Here is a 17,467-nt window from a genome sequence, read left to right as displayed (position 1 = left end):
ACTTAGGAGGGACAAAATGAAGACAGTTATTTTTCAAAAAGGGTTTGTGAATGAAAATGCAGAGAGCAGAGTTAGGGATAATTGGAACTATTTTTCTGAGTGAAAGAATATTTGTGCTATTAATTGCACTAAGAAAAATGTTGTACACACTGGGCATATTCAGAAAGTGGAGTCTGGCCTTTGGGCTGTCAATCCTGTATGTTTCTACCACTCTAAATTTGGCATGCAGATGGTACCCATCATTACAATTGTTGTTTAACATTTATTGAATATTGACAGTGTGCTAAGCCTGGTGTGGAACATTGGAAAGGCATTCATTTCTGCACATTCCCCCTCCCACCTCCATCTGGTTCCTTCATTTTATTATTGTCATGTTTCTTGGCACTTTGAAGTTGGTCATTGGCTTGTTATTCACTTAATAATTACCAACGACATGACACATGATGAAAAGATTTGAAGCATTTTAAAAGCGCATTCATTTATCAAGCCACCATTTATGGGAGATGGGTGCATGACATTAGTTTAAACTTTGATCGAATAAGGGTTGTAATGTTTTTAGTATGCATGCAATTTTATGAAGAGTTTTACCTTTATTAGGGTACCTTGATCTTAACAAAAATGGAAAATATTGTTCTAGTTCAAAATCTTTAAAATCACAGGGAAATGCACAGGATTATATAAAATTATAATTTATAATGCAAATATAAATTTATACTATAAATATAATAAAAATTATAATCTATAATTGTACAATTTATAAAATTATCATCAGTGCTCCCCACATATGCATAATATGGATTTTTAAAGTAAAATTAAAGATTATGGAAAAATCAGAATCCTTTCTGTTTTCACCACAGCACAATTTACCTCTTCTCTACTCTTCCAGAAGTAAACATTATCATAACTTGGCAAATTTTTCATCCTTTTAGCCAGATATTCATGTTTGTTTTTAGAATATATAATATAGTTTACTGTGTTTTAAATTTCAATTATTTTGCTCTATGCATTTCCTTTTAAAAAAAGGAAATTTCTACATTCAACATTATATTCATGGTATCTATAATTAAGCTTAACTAATTAGTGTTTAGCACTCTATCCCTAATTATAGAAATAAATTATATTTTTTTCATACATTCTTTTAAATAGACATTTTGCTTCCAATCTTTGCTATTACTTTTTAAAAATATTATTCTTTGCTTTTATTAGTGCATTGTAGTTGTGCATAATAGTTGGGTTCATTTTGATATGATCATACATGCATGAAATTGACTTTACTCCATTTCTGTCCCATATGCTTGCTTCTCCTTTCTCTCCCCTCCTCCCTCGCCTTATTCGCCTTCCTCTATTCTACTGATCTACCTTCCACTCACTTATTTATTTTTAATTGAGGCTTCATAGATATACATACAGCTGGAATTCATTGTGGTGTATTTATGCATGCACATAGAGTAATTTTGTAAAGTACATAGAAGAAAGGATATTCTAAAGATAAAAGTATAAATTGATACAATCAAATTATATGCTATCTTTTAGACAGAATATTTCAGAGAAGCAAAATAGAGGAAAATATTTAGCTTACTTTATAAGTCTAGAAATAACTTGATATTAAAAAGAAATAAGGACAATGTAAGAAAATTATAGAATAACTTTGCTTTATCTACATAAATGTAACTATATTGAATAAGTTAAGCAAACCTAATCAGTGTATGTGAATGAGTGTGTAATGTATTATCAACAAATGAGCTATCATTATACATTTATTAAAATAGCTAAAAGTAAAATGACTGATAATATCAAGTACCTGTGAGAGTGTAGAGCAACTAGAACATGTATATGTTATTAATGGAATACAAATTGATAGACATTTAAGAAATCAGTTTGTTATTTGCAATTTTGTTGATAATTTGATATAAGTGGAGAAATGAAGTATGTATTTATTTAAAAAAACTTGGGTGGCAAAGTTTATTGCAACTTTATTTATAATGGCTAAAATCTCGAAACAACTCAAATGCCAATCAACTGTTGACTAGATAAACTATGGAATACATGCATTGGAATGCTGTTTAGCAGTAACGCAAGTAATTACTAATACATGAAGTTTCATGGATGAACTGCAGATTTATCATGCTAAGTAAAATAAGACAGATTCAAAAGGCTACAAATTGTATTATTCCATTCATGTGATGTCCTGGAAAAGTTACAACTATAAGAAAACAGTTTAGCCAAAGGACTAAATGTGAAGGAAGTAGATTGACTACAAAAGAGCATGTGGTAATTTGTGGGGTGATATAAATATTCATTCTCTGTTTTCTCTCATATGCGGAAGCTAACCCACAATAAAAGTGGAGGGATAAAAAAGAATAGAATTCAGTGGAGTAGACAAAGGGGAATGAGAGAAGGGAGGGGAGATGGGAAAAGGAAAGAGTGGAATGAATCTGACATAACATTCCCATGTACATAAGTGAAAAATACCACGGTGAATCTCACTATGTGTACATCCACAAGAAATTAATTTAAAAAAAAATCACTATGGGTAAGTGGCAGAAAGATCAGAAGAGGGAAGGAAACAGGGGTGAGAGGAGGGATGGGGAGGGAGAGACACTGGGGACTGAATTAGAACAAGATATATTCCATGCTTTCATAATTATGCCAAAATGGATTCATGTATAACTAAAAAAAATAAATTTTAAAATTTTATTCTCTTAATTTTGATAGTTCTTGTATGGCTGTGTGCATGTCTTAAAAATTATAGAACTGAACTCAGAAAAAAAGATAATTCTATCATATTTGAATTATAACCAATAAACCCGACTTTGTCGGTAGGTCTTATACACACTAATGGGAGTTTTATTCCTACATGCTTGATATCAATAATGTTATTTTAGATGAAATGCTTTCCAAAATCCAGTCTTGAACTCTTGCTAAAGCATAAAGTTTTGTTTAATTTTATTGTCTTGGATAAATCCCAATAACTTGCAGAACTTTTACATAAATTCTAATTTGTAAAAATATGTTTGGATTTTTATTTGTGCACAATTATCTCAACAGTAGCTCATAAAATTTTTGCTCATTCTTAAAAAATAATTTAAAAAACACAGAAAATAAAGTTCACAGATATTGTCATTCACTGAAGTCTATAGGGCTTAAACATGGCAGAACTGTAACACCTATACTGATTTTTTAAATATAACCCCAGTGTTTTCTAATTAATTTTAAAATAATTTAGTTGTTTTAATTATTTCATTTAACATATTTGTATTGAAAGTGTTGTGTTTGCAAGGTTGCAGTGGATACCTCTTTTCTGGGCCAGCTTAACACTTTTTTATTTTTAAATAATACATTCTCCATTTCCCTTGCCCTAATATCACACTCCATCTAGGAATTTAGGTGGGGTTAATACATGCATATCTTATCAGGGTGCCACATACTCTGTTTACAGTAAATGGATTAGGGATCATTAAATGGCACCATTGTTAACATTCAATCCTAGAAATTTTACTGGATTATTTTGATAAGAGGAGCAATCTGTCAGGCCTGCAGAGCTGTAGAATATAAACTCAGTGTTGCCAGAAGCTGATGTGTGGTGAAACTTTCCTAGGGTAGAGAACCAGCACAGAAGACAACAGAGCTTCGATGAACTTCTGTTGGCATCATTCATTCAATATTCCCTGAAGCCATAGAGATCCCTGGAATTAACACTTATGTGAAATAATGAACTCCTTTTCTTTTTGGAATGGGCTTGAATATGAAATCATCTCCTGATTTACTGAGTCACAAAATGAGACATTAGCTCACATGTAATTTATGCCCTCAATAACTCAGTGACTTGGAAAAATAATGCACATAAATTTATTATAGTAATAACGTTGCTATGTTACTTTAATTGATTACCTCACTTAACTGATTATCTCACATTCCAGAATATTAGTAAGAATAAATTGAGCTAAGTAAATAGGAACCATTTTCTCATGCAAGCCAAAAAGTTAGTAGTATTTTAAATTTAAATAGAGGTAAATTTTAAAGACGATAGTCATCCAGTAAAGAGATATAATCCAAATAAACTAAAATCAGATTTCATCTTTTACTGTTGGCAGCTTTTTGGACATATTTTATTTCAAAGACCTAGATTTCTTAATATAAATCTTGAAGGTCAGATGAAGACTAGGTCATTCCAAACATTTAAAGATAAATGCGGGCTGGGGATGTGTCTCAAGCGGTAGCGCGCTCGCCTGGCATGCGTGCGGCCCGGGTTCGATCCTCAGCACCACATACCAACAAAGATGTTGTGTCCGCCGAGAACTAAAAAATAAATATTAAAAATTCTCTCTCTCTCTTTCTCCTCTCTCACTCTCTCTTTAAAAAAAAAAAAATAAAGATAAATGCTTTTTCCATTTGTTGGAAAAAATCACAAGGCAATAAACTCCAGATCTACTATCAGTAGAGAAGAATGAGACAAGGACCCTTCCCAACTTACCTAGCCAAAGACCTCTCATTGATCACTGCTTTCTGCCATTTCTGTTTGTCATATATTGTTAAATAAAAGCTGAAGAAATAAATATCAGAATCTACAACATGAAGAGTATTGTTAAATAACATTTTTAGAAATTCAATAAGTTGGAAATCAATCAAAAATGAAAAAAAACCACTTTAACTCAAATGATGATTTATATTAAAACCTTGAATTTAAGAAAAAGTTAATTTTTTAGACATACCTGTGTGAGATGTATAAAGAAGTTTACTAAATGGTAATAAGGCTAAACCATGAAAACTTAGGTAAGTACTTATCACTCTCTGAAATGCAAGTACAGCATATAAGCTGGTCTGTTTTATTCAGCTTTTTCATCTGTGACCAAAACACCTGATAAGAACAACTTAGAGGAGGAAAAGTTTATTTGGGACTCAGGGTTTCAGAGATCTCAGTCCATTGGTAGCTGACCATTGCTCTGGACCCAAGATGAGGCAGTACATCGTGGGGGAAGATGCCCAGCAGAGGAATGCTGCTCAACACAAGGCAAGGTCAGGAAAGAGAGGTAGAGGGGTGGGGGAGGGAGAGGGGGAGAGAAAACTGGAGAGAGGGGAAGCTTGCACATGGGAAAGATGCATGATTCTAGGGCACACCCCCAGTGACTCACCTCCTCCAGCCACACCCCATTTGCCTTCAGTTATCACCCAGTCAGTCCATTCAAACAAGGATAAACTGATTAGGTTACAGCTCCCCCAATCCAATCATTTCACCTCCAAGCACTCCTGTATTAACACAGGAGCTTTGGGGGGAACACTTTATATCTAAACCTTAACACAGCCTAAATGTCAAATATATCTTCAATGCACATTTTGTTTTAAAGAGATGCATTAAACCTAGAGAACAATTCAGAGAAAATTGACATCTTTATTATATTGAGTTCTATAACCCATAAACATTCTATGCCTCTTCCTTTATATAGGTCCTCTATTTCTTCCAATCTCATTTTGTAATTTGTAGGATGCAAATCCTCTGTTATATTAGACTTTTGCTTGATAATGTTTCCTTTTATGTTTTTTAAGCTATTGTCAATTGTGTCTCAAATTTTATTTCTAGTACATAAAAGTGTAGTTGATTTTTGTAATTTATTTGTAAACCCTGAAATTTTGTTGAACTCACTTAACAGTTTTATGATTTTAAAAAATACAATTGTAATCATGAGAGGTTGGGAAGAAAAGTAGATTTGATCAGTGTTTCTGGTATACAGGTGTTAAAATATGATACTGAACCCCATTAAAGCATACAATTAATGCATAAACATTTTTTTAAATGTGATATGTGTGTGTGTACAATGAAAACTACATAGCCTTTAAAAAGAAGGAAATTCTGTCTTTGTGAAAATAGATTCCTTAAGATTTTTCATATAGACAATTATATATGCAAATGGGGATAATTTTATTTTTACTTTCCAATTGATAATGCCTTGCATTTCTTTCCCTACTTTTACTGCAAGGACTAGAACTTCTAGGTGAACAGAGCAGTGAAAACAATACTTGAAGGGAAAGTATACAATCTCTCAGCTTTAGATAGGGTATTAGCTGGGATACTAAGTATAATTGTAGGTATGCTTTAATTAATGAACTAGCCCAATTTGTTTACATGTATGAAGAGTTTTAGTCATGAATTATTGTTGGATTTTATAAAATTCTCCTTCTGTTTCAATTTATGTAATCCCTTGATATTCATATTTAGCTTGCTTATGTGATTAAATTGATTGATTTTAAATGTCAAACTTGCCTTCCATCATAGAAAAGTTTCCACTTGTAATGATTTTTAATGCGTTTTATTTCTCTCTAGATTCAGTTTTCTAAAATGTTGTTATTTATTTATTTATTTATTTTTGCATCTAACATCATGAGAGATACTGGTCTGTAGGGATTTACAGACTTTTATTAATGGCTTCGGTGCAGAGCAGAGCCTGAGAGAAGGTGAAAGGGAAGAAGTTTGAATGCATACTTGTTTAGGATGAGTTTCTGATAATCATATGTCATAATGGAGTGAATGCTTGCATTCCTAACCCCCTAATTCACAGTATGATAGCGTTAGCAAGGAGGACCTTTGGGATTTATTTAGATTTAGATGAGGCCTTGAGAGTAGACCCTCCTGATGCAATTAGGGCCCTTGTAAGAATAGGAAGGTATTAGCACTCTCTCTTTCTCTCTACCACCTGAAGATACAGCCAGATGGCAGTGTCTAAAAGCCAAAACCCAACAATGTGGCATCTTGATCTCAGATTCTCCAGTCTCCCAAATTGTGAGAAATAAACACCTATTGTTAAACCAGTTATTGGTGATATTTTATTACAGCAGTGTAAGCTTACTAAGACATTTTGTTTAACAGGACAAGTCCAAAACACTGGCTATTTCTTTCTTTTTTTTAATTTTATTTTTATAAGAGCTTTATAGTTATGCATAGTAATTGGGTTTATCCCAATAAATTCATTCATGCATAGAACTGGATTTCAGTTCATGATCACTCCTTTCCCGTTCCCCTTGTCCCTCCCTGTTTTCCTTCCTCTACTGTACTAGACTTCCTCTCACTCACCTATTTTTTATATTTGATTGGTTCTTTTTACTTATACATAAAGATAAGTTCCCTGTGGTATAGTTATATATTCACATAACATGATTTTCTAAGAATTAATTCTGCATTGCCTCCCCTTTACTATCCCTCCACTCTGTCTCTAGATCTCCTTGTATACTACTGATCTTCCCTTTATCTGTATAGTATTTATCCTCCCCTCCTTTCCTTTATTATACTCTAGTTTCCACATATAAGAGAAAACATGTGACTTTGGAGTTGCTTAGTTTGGGTAATTCCACTTAGCACGTGTTCTCCATTTCCATCCATTTACTGATAAATACCATAATTTTATTCTTTTTTATGGCTGAGTAGAACTCCATTTTGTATATATGACACAATTTCTTAATCCATTCGACTATTGACAGGACTCTGGGTTGATTCCATAATTTGGCTGTTGTGAATTGTGCTGCTGTAAACACTGAGGTGGCTGTGTTGCTGTAGTATGTGATTTTAGAATTGCTGGGGTTTCCATTCCTAGTTTTGTGAGGAATCTCTATACTGCTTTTCAGAGTGGTTGTATTAGTCTGCAGTGCCATCAACAGTGTACAAGTGTACCTTTTCCTCCCCAGCATTTATTATTGATTGTATTATTGATCATTGCCATTCTGACACAGTAAGGTGAAATCTTGGCAAAATACTGGTAACTGAATTGATATAAAAGGAAGATTTTATATCTCATGCCTCAGGTACTTTGTTTTTCTTTCTGGGGAAGCTTTCTCCCAAGGCTACTAAAAGTCAACGAATATAAGATGGTAACACAAAACTGGGTTTTGGGGAATTTAGGATTCCAGGTTTGTGAAAACTTCACAACACTACATTGATTTCCATTTCAAACAAAAGAGAAGAGCATTCTATAAACTATACAAATGACAATGTGCCAAAATAGGTAAAAACTGAAAAGAAAGAATTTAAGTTAGTGAACAAAACATTTCCTCCTTATAAACAGGAAAGACAAAACACCAGCATCGAAGAAGTTAAATATGTATTAAGAAATTATAGAACATACCCACTATCTAATTTCCCCTACCGGGGCAAACAAACTGAACTATGAGGAAGCATTCAAATCATTTATGGTAAGTAGAACAATTGAAAGAGGTGAGATGATGTGTATTAAATAAAAATAAAAAGTATTATTTTCATGCATTTTTCAATTCCCTTATTCAGATTTTGCAGGTGAAAAACAGAGGGTCCAAGATGTATAAGAAACTTTACAGCATCACATATAGGTGAAATTTAAGAATTTTAATCCAGGTCATTGGCCTCCACACTTTATTCTCTTTCTTGTAACACATAGACCGCAGCTCTTTGCTTATCATGAAAATCTTCATAAAGTAATAGGAAAGCATATTGAAGTTCCCAAAGTGTGTGCTGTTTCATAAATATCCTGGCTTTCCTCTTGCCACATAGGTTACTCCCTCTTTCTTTGTTGCCTATGCTGATGACCCCCTTTTTTTCAGATTTGTTAATGTGGAAGGAACTCACTGTTCAGTCCTTGATGTTAATTTTCCTTTCTTCACTTGCTTCTTTGTTTCATCTAGTCTCTTGAATTTGAATACTGAATTTATGGTGATGGCTACCAAATTTGTTTTCCAAGCCAAATTTTGTACATCCCACTGTGTCTTCAACATCTCCACTTAGATAATTAATATCTAAAGCTCAACCTGTTCAAGCTTCCTCTGGCCTCAGCACTCTCCATCTCCATTATATAACATGTTTTTTTCATCCATTCATGGATTGGGGAGCATTTGGGTTGTTTAAACCTTCTGGCTGTTGGAAGTACTGTTACCACTGTTTACTGGTGAAGAGTCCTTGCTTCCTCAGTGCTTAAGTATAACACCAGAGAAGCATGTGGAGGCAAGTTTAGAGTGGAAAGTAGAAGCTTTATTAAAGGACAGCAGAAAAGACTTCTCCCCGGAGGAAGAAGAGGACCCAAGAGGTGGAATCCTTGGAAGGGCAGATGTTTTCCCCTTTTTATAGCTAAGGTCTTCTTTCAGCTTTCCTGCATTTCTGTCAGTGTTTCTGTCCTTTGTTCTGTTATCTTGCAGTGATAGAATGTAGGTGAGGAGACCCAAAAGGTGAGGGGCAGATAGGCCTGAGGAGTAATCTGGGGCTGCTTCTGATTAGCATCTTCCTGTTTGCTGGGAGCTGTTTCCTTAACATTTCTTTGGGATGGGCTCTGGGCCTTGGGAACATTAACATTTCAATTTCCCAACTGCTGCTCTGCTTTCCTGGGCTCCATTCTCAACATGGCCTTCATTTTCGATTTTACTCAATATTAGACCTGATTTATCTGACCACCCTAACTACCTATCTTTAAATCTGGCTTCAGTACTAGTGATATGAATATTCACGGGCAAGAGTTTCCATGAGTACATTCATTCAGTTATTTAAGGTCCATACCTAGTAGTAGAATTATTAGCACATATTGTAATTCTATGTTTAATATGACAGATACACCAGACCATTTTCTATAGTGACCATCATTTTATTTGTTGCCTGGTATACATTTTTAAATCCATTTTCTTTTAACTCTACATGTTTGCATTTAATTTTCTTAATGGACTTAGTTTTTAATGGAAAGCATATAGTTGGGTTCTTCTATTTTAAACCTAGGTTCACATTTCTTACATTTTAAATCAAATGTTTACATAATTGGTGGTTAATACAGCTATAACACATTATGCTGTTCATCAAAACTCTACTCATTTTTTTCAACGTTATGATCACTATGATCACTGTGTTTCATTTCTGTGTCTATTGTTATGTCTTCAATTCACTAAATTTGTTCCATATATCTGATTGTTAATTTTACCAAGTGAATTTTGGTTTTCTTATATTTCTCAAATCTATGACTTTATTCATTTCTTTTTGTTCATATTTTATTAACTCATGATTGTTAGTACTTGAATGTAGTTATGAAAAGAGGTTTTTATCTGCCATTTCCATCATTTCTACTATTTTGGGGTCTGTTCAATTACCTATTTTTTCTAAACATGGGTCACATTTCTTGCTTCTTGGTATATCTAGTAATTTTTTAAATTGTACACTAGGCAAGGGAATTTCATTTTACTGATTGCCTGAATAGCATTGTTATAAAGAGCTGGATTTGTTTTGATATGGAATTAAATAACTTGAAGTTAATCTTTTGGGGGATTTGTCCTAAATTTTGTCATGGAATTTCTAGAGTAGCCTTTGATATATTAATATATCAGAGTATTGTTATAGTTTGGATATAAAAATGTTCCCTAAATGTCCATTTGTTAAGGGCTTTGCCTCCAGCATGCAGTGTTATTGTGCAGTGTTATTGTGAGGTAGTGTAATTTTTACAACATATGGGCCTAGAAAGAGGAAATTAGCCATCAGAGGCATGCCTTTAGACATTATATTGGAAATCCAGCCCTATTCCTGTCCTTTCTTTGCTTCCTGAGTTCCATAAAATGAACAGACACCCTCTGCCATGGACTCCCATTATGATAATACTGTATACCATAGGCCCAAAGAAACAGGACTAACCATCCATGGACTGAAACCTCTGATATTGTGAGCTAAAATAAATCTTACCTATTTTAAGTTGGTTATCTCAGGCATTTTGTCATAGTAATTGAAAGTTGACTAGTACACTATAAGACTGAGAACCTATCCTTTTGAGATCCCTATTGAGTCCCCCAAGTGATAGATAAATAAACTGCATCCTCTATGATAGAGAGGTGAACAATTTCAGGCCTTTAAAGTCTCTTGTTCAAAGCTTTTTCATTCTCTTTTAACAAACACTGAAGAGTTTCACTTTACACATAGACATCTTAATAAGAGTGACTTAAAGATAATCAGTCAGATTTCTAGAATTTGTTTTATAACACTGTGCTGCATCTTCTGGCTAATTTAGACTTCCTGGTTATTGTTTTCTCAAATCATGATGCTGCTCCCCCTGCCCTTTAATTTCTTTCTATGGAGTTAATTTTACATGTCAACTTGTATGGACTATGATGCCCAGATTATGTGGCCAAACATTATTTTTGATATTTTTGTACAAGATTTACTTGTAAACAGGTGGACTTTGAGTAAGCAAATTTTCTTCTGTAATGAAGGTAGGCCTCTTCTAATCTGGTAAAGACTTAGATTAAACAAAAGACTAACCTCCCATCACAAGAAAGAATTTTGAAGAAGATGATCTTCATACTTGAAATGGAGCATTAGCTTTTCCCTGGATCTCCATCCTGATGGTCTTGACTCACTGGCAATACCCTGAAGATTTTGAACTTAGCAGTCTTCATAAGATCTTAGCCAATCCACACACGTGTGCGCACGTGCACACACACATACACACACACACACACACACTATTGGTTTCATTTCTCTGGAGAACTCCAGCTAATATACTTTTTCTATTCAATAATCTGGAATATATTTCCAGGAAAAACGGTTGCATTACACAATGCTCATTTTTATTTGCTTTTGTTCTTCCAGAGACAACAGTTAGTGCTGCTTATTGTCTATTATTCTAAAAACTATATTTCATATATTTACTCTATTCTAATTATTTTTTATGAAATGAGGCTAAACTCGGTTCCTGTCACTTCATTATGACTACAACTTGAAGTCAAATACATGTTTAAATAGGAAACAACTCAGTTTCCACATTCTTTATTATCACCATTTTCTAGGTTCTTTAAATATTTCTTAATCATTTCTTTATTTGTTTATAAATTGAAATGTGGATACTTTTTATTTAACTTAAGGAAAGACATAAACATCCTTTTTGAGTCAACTAAACATGAGTTCACAAACTGGCTCCACCATTCACTCAGTGCCATAAGCACTCTATGTGCCTTCTCAGACCTGTTATTTCCTCATTTGACACCTGTGGAGAAATAACTGACTCACAGACTTTTTGGACATAAAGTACCTTGTGAACCCTCAGTAATTGCTACCGTACTGAATGCAATTTTCTGGGAAGTTCCCCCTCTTCTCCTCCAAACAAATGGAAAGTGACAGCCACTTAGCCATTTTAGATACTAAGTCTGTGTCAAGCAAGCCACAGTAAGTCCTGGTGCTGACACCTAGTAGTTACAGGATTTAAAGCTCAGGTATTGGGTACAACACTCATGTTTCCACCACAAATACCAGAAACAAGGAGGGAAGAGATAGGAGAGAATGGAGAGGATGTCTAAGACTCTGGTATGGAAAAATACTTCTATAATTGTACCAACTTCCTTAAATTCATCTTTTTATGACCCAGATACCAGCTACATTGCATCTTCAGAGTTTCATGAAAGACCTCACTAGAATAAAATTTAATTTTGGCTTAAGTTAGGTTAAATGTGACTTTGGTCTTTGCAATCCAAAGATTCCTTACTAACAGTGTGTATCATTCCTTTAAACATGATTTTTTTTTGTTGTTACCTTAGAAATTTTAACTTTTTCCTTAGTAATAACCCAGGTAATACTGCTAACCATTAAAAAACTCAATCTATTTTGTAAAAATCTCCCTATAAATCATACACATTGTTAGAGAATGAATGATTCACCTTTTCACTCTTCAACACTGTGTAAGTAAGATCTACAAGGAAGTTTTTACAAAATAGATTTGAGTTTTTAAATGGTTTGTAATATCAAAATCAGCATAATAATAATTGCAGCATAATTGGCAAAATTACTCCAATAATGCATTTTATAAGCTTTTCTATGTTCCCACTTGTACTGTTTCCTGAAATCCTAAATCTTTAATTATAAATGACTTGAATTATAATCTACCTTTTTGCATGGAGAAAGAAATGACATGTGACTCCTTCTGTTGGCCAAACTTACATGAATCTAAAACATAACAATTGGAATAAAATACATAAAAGCAGGTTTACAATGTAACAAAAAATGTAACAGTAAATCATAGAAACAGGTGCACCTCAATTACACCTAAATAAACATTGCATAACCTATTTCTCAACATAAATTTAAGTCTTGAATAGCTTACTGCAGTGATAGAAAGAAAAGCCCAGGAAACAGTTTTGACATAACATGAGCTAGCTTCAAGAAAGATCACACTGGATTACACAAACCCAGAAACCCAGAAGTAACATAAAGAGTATGTCTGGCCCAGACCTCTGCTTTCAAATAGTTAAGATATCATCAGTCTTTATTTTATATGAATTATTGTGATCTAAAAATATAAAATGCTTTGGTTAAGGTCTTTCTGTGGTTAAAATCTTACTATCTTTCAAAAATGAAATCATAACAAGAACTTATTATTCCTCTATTCATTCAATTAATTTTGTAACATATAATTATATAGTGAATACTTAGTATATGGCGATCACTGGGCTATTTGGATGGATGAATGGTGAATGGTTCAGTCAGGATACTGGGCCTCATAATTTTTACTTAAAAATTATATTCTACATATATTATTTTACAACAATGTTCCTAATTTCTTTATTTAGCTATGATTAATAGGTTCTTGAATAATTTAATCAATAGATTATAACTTATTGTTATTATTACTTATTTGAATGTCTTAATTTTCACAGATTTATCCAGTGGGAACCTATTAAAATTAGTTTCTTGTTTTCTTGGTTTTGTTCTCATTGGTTAAGAATGTTCTTACTTTCAGGCATAGCATGTTGTTCAAAATTATTCTGAATATTTCCAGGCACAGTTCTGGAACGAGGCACTTCTCAAAGGATTCTTGATTCTTTTTAGTGGTGAATAGGATATTAGGATACAAGATCTCGAGGATGATAAGTATACTCTTTGGTAGGTGTACTTAGAAGGACCCAACATAACATCTGTGGTATAGATATCAAATGCATAACATGAATCTAACCATGAATAAGCATCAGGTAAGCCAAAATCGAGAGACATTCACAAAATAAATAGCTTATTTTCTACACAAATATTAGTGAAAGGAAATGAATGACTGAGGGATAAATAAATTTAGTACATGATTCTGTTACAGAAAAAAAATACATAACTATTGTAATATGATTGTGATAAGAGCTAACCTGGAATGATAGAAGATGCAGTTTTCCAATGATACTAAAATGGAAGAGAAGACAAAAAAAATGTAAATTATTTACTATATGGAATTCCCTCACAGTTTGGTTTAACATGCTGCATACCAGTTTTAAATGAAGAAGATACAAGTTTAATTTCTACTCTTATCAAATACTACCTCCTCAGTTATGCATAAGTCCCTTAATGACACACTCTCACTTATTGTGAATAAGACACTCTGTACACATAGAGAATTTTACAAATAATAGTCACTGTTTGTCCTATATTAGTATAATTTTTAATCTTTCTATAGCTTTGGCTTAATTCTGATATCATGGGGCCACGGTTGACAGAGTTATCCAAATTAACTCCTCCTCCCCCAAAGTGACTATAAATTATCTTCCTCATGACTTTTTGTTTCATAAAGCATACATTATTTGTTGTATGTCATGATATAAGCTATAAGCATCTTGAGGGCAGAGAGTCATAATCTTCATATCATCACAGAACAAATCACAACACTGGAACAAAAGAATGATTCAGGAATGTTTGCAGATGGAATGATTATCATGGATATCTAGGAAAGACCACTGGACTCTATTTTCATATTCTTCACTGTGCTCTCTTGGGAAAAGTCACATACTGCTCTGGTTTTTGCTTTCTTGGCTGTAAAACTATGATAACAGCATCTGTCTTCAATGCCTCCTGTGAGTTAATGAACACTGAGCCTTTGGATGTGCTTAACAAGTGCCACGCTTATTGGTTTTCTAGGGCTGTTGTAACAAATTATCCCCAACTTGGTGGCTTAAGATGACAATGAATTAGTATTAATTCTGTCACAGTTCTAAAGTCCAGAAGTTCAAATTCAAGATGTTGGCAGTTTTAGAAACTTCTGACTTAGAATTGGTTCCCTCCTAACTTTTGGCAGCTTAAAGAACCCTTGGTGCTCTTTGCCTTGATGATTTATCACTCCAATCTCTATTTTCACCACATGACTTTTTTCATCATATCACATTTCTTCACATGACTTTCCCTCTGTGTCTTTCTGTGTAGAGAAATTCTCCCATTTTCTTCCTCCTTCTTTGCTTCCCTCCCTCCTCCCATCCCTCTCTTTTCATCCCTTCCTTTTTTTCCTATTTCTTTCCTTCTTTTCACAGTACAGGGAATTGAACTCAGGACCTCACATATGCTAGGCAAATGCTCTACCTCTGAGTTGCACCCCTGGCCCTTTAAAAATTTATTTTGATAAAGATTCTCACTAAAATGCTGAGGTTGTCCTTAAACTTGTCATCCTACCCTTCAAATCACTGTGTTTACAGGTGTGCACCACAATACAAGGCTGAATTCTTCTGTTTTTGTTTTTTTTTAAGGCAATGCAAGTCTGCTTCTATTCATTAATGCTTAGATCATGATGACAGTGTTCTAGCATTTTGATGGAGATGACATGGTGTTCAGGACTTCTGATGGTACTCCATATATTGTTATATAGATGACAGCAACTAGCATTCAACTCTGTGTAATAGGTAAGAGTTGGTGCAATTGGTGAAAGTTTTTAGAATTTTTTCACATATTATCCATGAGAAGTACTAGTGGTAATTCCCCTAAACAGAAGTATTGGAGTAGGTATTTGCAACAGCCCCATGTGTTAAAGGGAATAAAACCAGAGGATAAAGATAATGAAAGAAACCAGATATGGGAAACATATTATAGAGAATCTTCAGAAATAATGGAAGTTACCAAAAATATCAAAGGTCCAGTGGTTCTTGGTCTAAGTTAGTCTATATTTGTATCTATATATTTATATACATTGACAGTCTTAAACTAAAAACATAGTCACTATGTTTTTAGTTTAAGACTGTCAAAATAGAAGTTGCAAAATTTAGAAGCTTCTCACAAGTTATTTAGACATAAAAATTTCCTTTGAAATTATTAGAATCTCTAAATTGAATGGTTCTAGATAACATAATTCAATGGTTATTTATTGAATATATATGCAATCAGCAGAATAACCCCTCAAAGATGCACATATCCTCATCCCTGGCTTTTTAAAGTGTATTACTTTAATTTGCAGGAGATATTTTACAGAAATAACTAAGAATAGGAAGTTTAAAATAGGGAGAGTGTTCTGGATTGTTCCAGTAGGCCCAATCTAATTACATAAGTCAACCAAAGAATAGTATTGTTCTATCTTTATTTTCTAGAGGATTCTACCATCTTCACACATGATAAGGAAAACAACACTATTGCTAAAGGAACTTCAAAGCATTAAAGGTGTGAATTCTAAAATCATTCATATTCTATTCTATTTCTCTTTAGGTATTTATTTAACTGCACATTTCCTGCCATTCCATAGTAAAGAGTATAGGCTCCCTGTTTCTCTTGTTTTAAGGTCTTGGGTGGTCTTTGTAAGGCCAAACTCTCATATTACTAAGCTTTTCTCTAAACTATTATCATGTCTGTTTTCTGAGCCAAATGCCCATCTTTGCCTACATATATATTTAAAAATTGTTAAGAAGATTAAACCTCAATTAATACCTCAACATAAAACAGTAAACAGATATCAGAAAAAACTATAGATTCCAAATTCTATATTGAAGAACAAACAATACTTGTTCAACACATCTAAATTTTTTGCCATTGGGTTAGCCACACTAGACATATTAGTATTTTCTATAGGTGAAAAGTCTATCCAAAATACACACACACACATACACCTATATATACACACACAAACACACACACACACATACATATGTGTATATATATGTGTGTGTATATGTGTGTGCATCTCTGTGTATGTGCATATATATCTGTATCTATATATTTATATACATCTATATCTATATATACATCTGTATATATATATGTATATATATATATATACATCTGTATATTTTATATATATAAATAAATTCTGAAATGGAGCTTCAATCAGAAATATACTATATGATTCTTTAATACAAAAAATACCCCACTTATTCAAGATACTTTCAACCATGTTTTCTTCATAAGATTTTTAAAACTCCCTTTAATGTTTAATCATTTCATATATGACCTTTTAATTATTAACACTGTTGAAAAGTTGAAGCCAGCAGAAAGAGTAAATAAATAGTCTTTATCCAAAGCTAGCAACCCCACCTTTAAGAAATACATCTAAAAGAGAGACCTATCACCAAGGAAACATCAAATCACCAAGGTATCCACTTCCCAGAAGAGACCTGCAATACAGTACCTACCCTTAAGTTGTGAAACAAACTATTGAAATTTACTCATGCAGTCTTTTCTTTCAGACATTTAGTTGGGTTAATATTCACTCTGTCTTTTTATGTCCCGTTTTCCAGTTTCCTTCAAGAAATAAATAAGAGACATGTGGAT

At 33.3% G+C, this 17,467-nt stretch overlaps 1 protein-coding gene across 1 annotated transcript in view; it reads left to right on the top strand.

Annotated features, from left to right (window-relative positions):
* Window positions 1-17,467, top strand: part of LOC308652729 (serine/threonine-protein kinase PAK 2-like) — a gene marked incomplete at its 3' end in the record, with an annotated part of 268,563 nt that overhangs the window by 17,086 nt on the left and 234,010 nt on the right. The gene's annotated exons all lie outside the window — the stretch shown is intronic.

Source organism: Spermophilus citellus, assembly GCF_964194105.1.
Source record: "Spermophilus citellus genome assembly, chromosome: 7".
NCBI classification, from domain to species: Eukaryota; Metazoa; Chordata; class Mammalia; order Rodentia; family Sciuridae; genus Spermophilus; species Spermophilus citellus.
The sequence above is the reverse complement of the archived record's forward strand: the minus strand, read 5'-3'. Positions and strand labels throughout refer to the sequence as shown.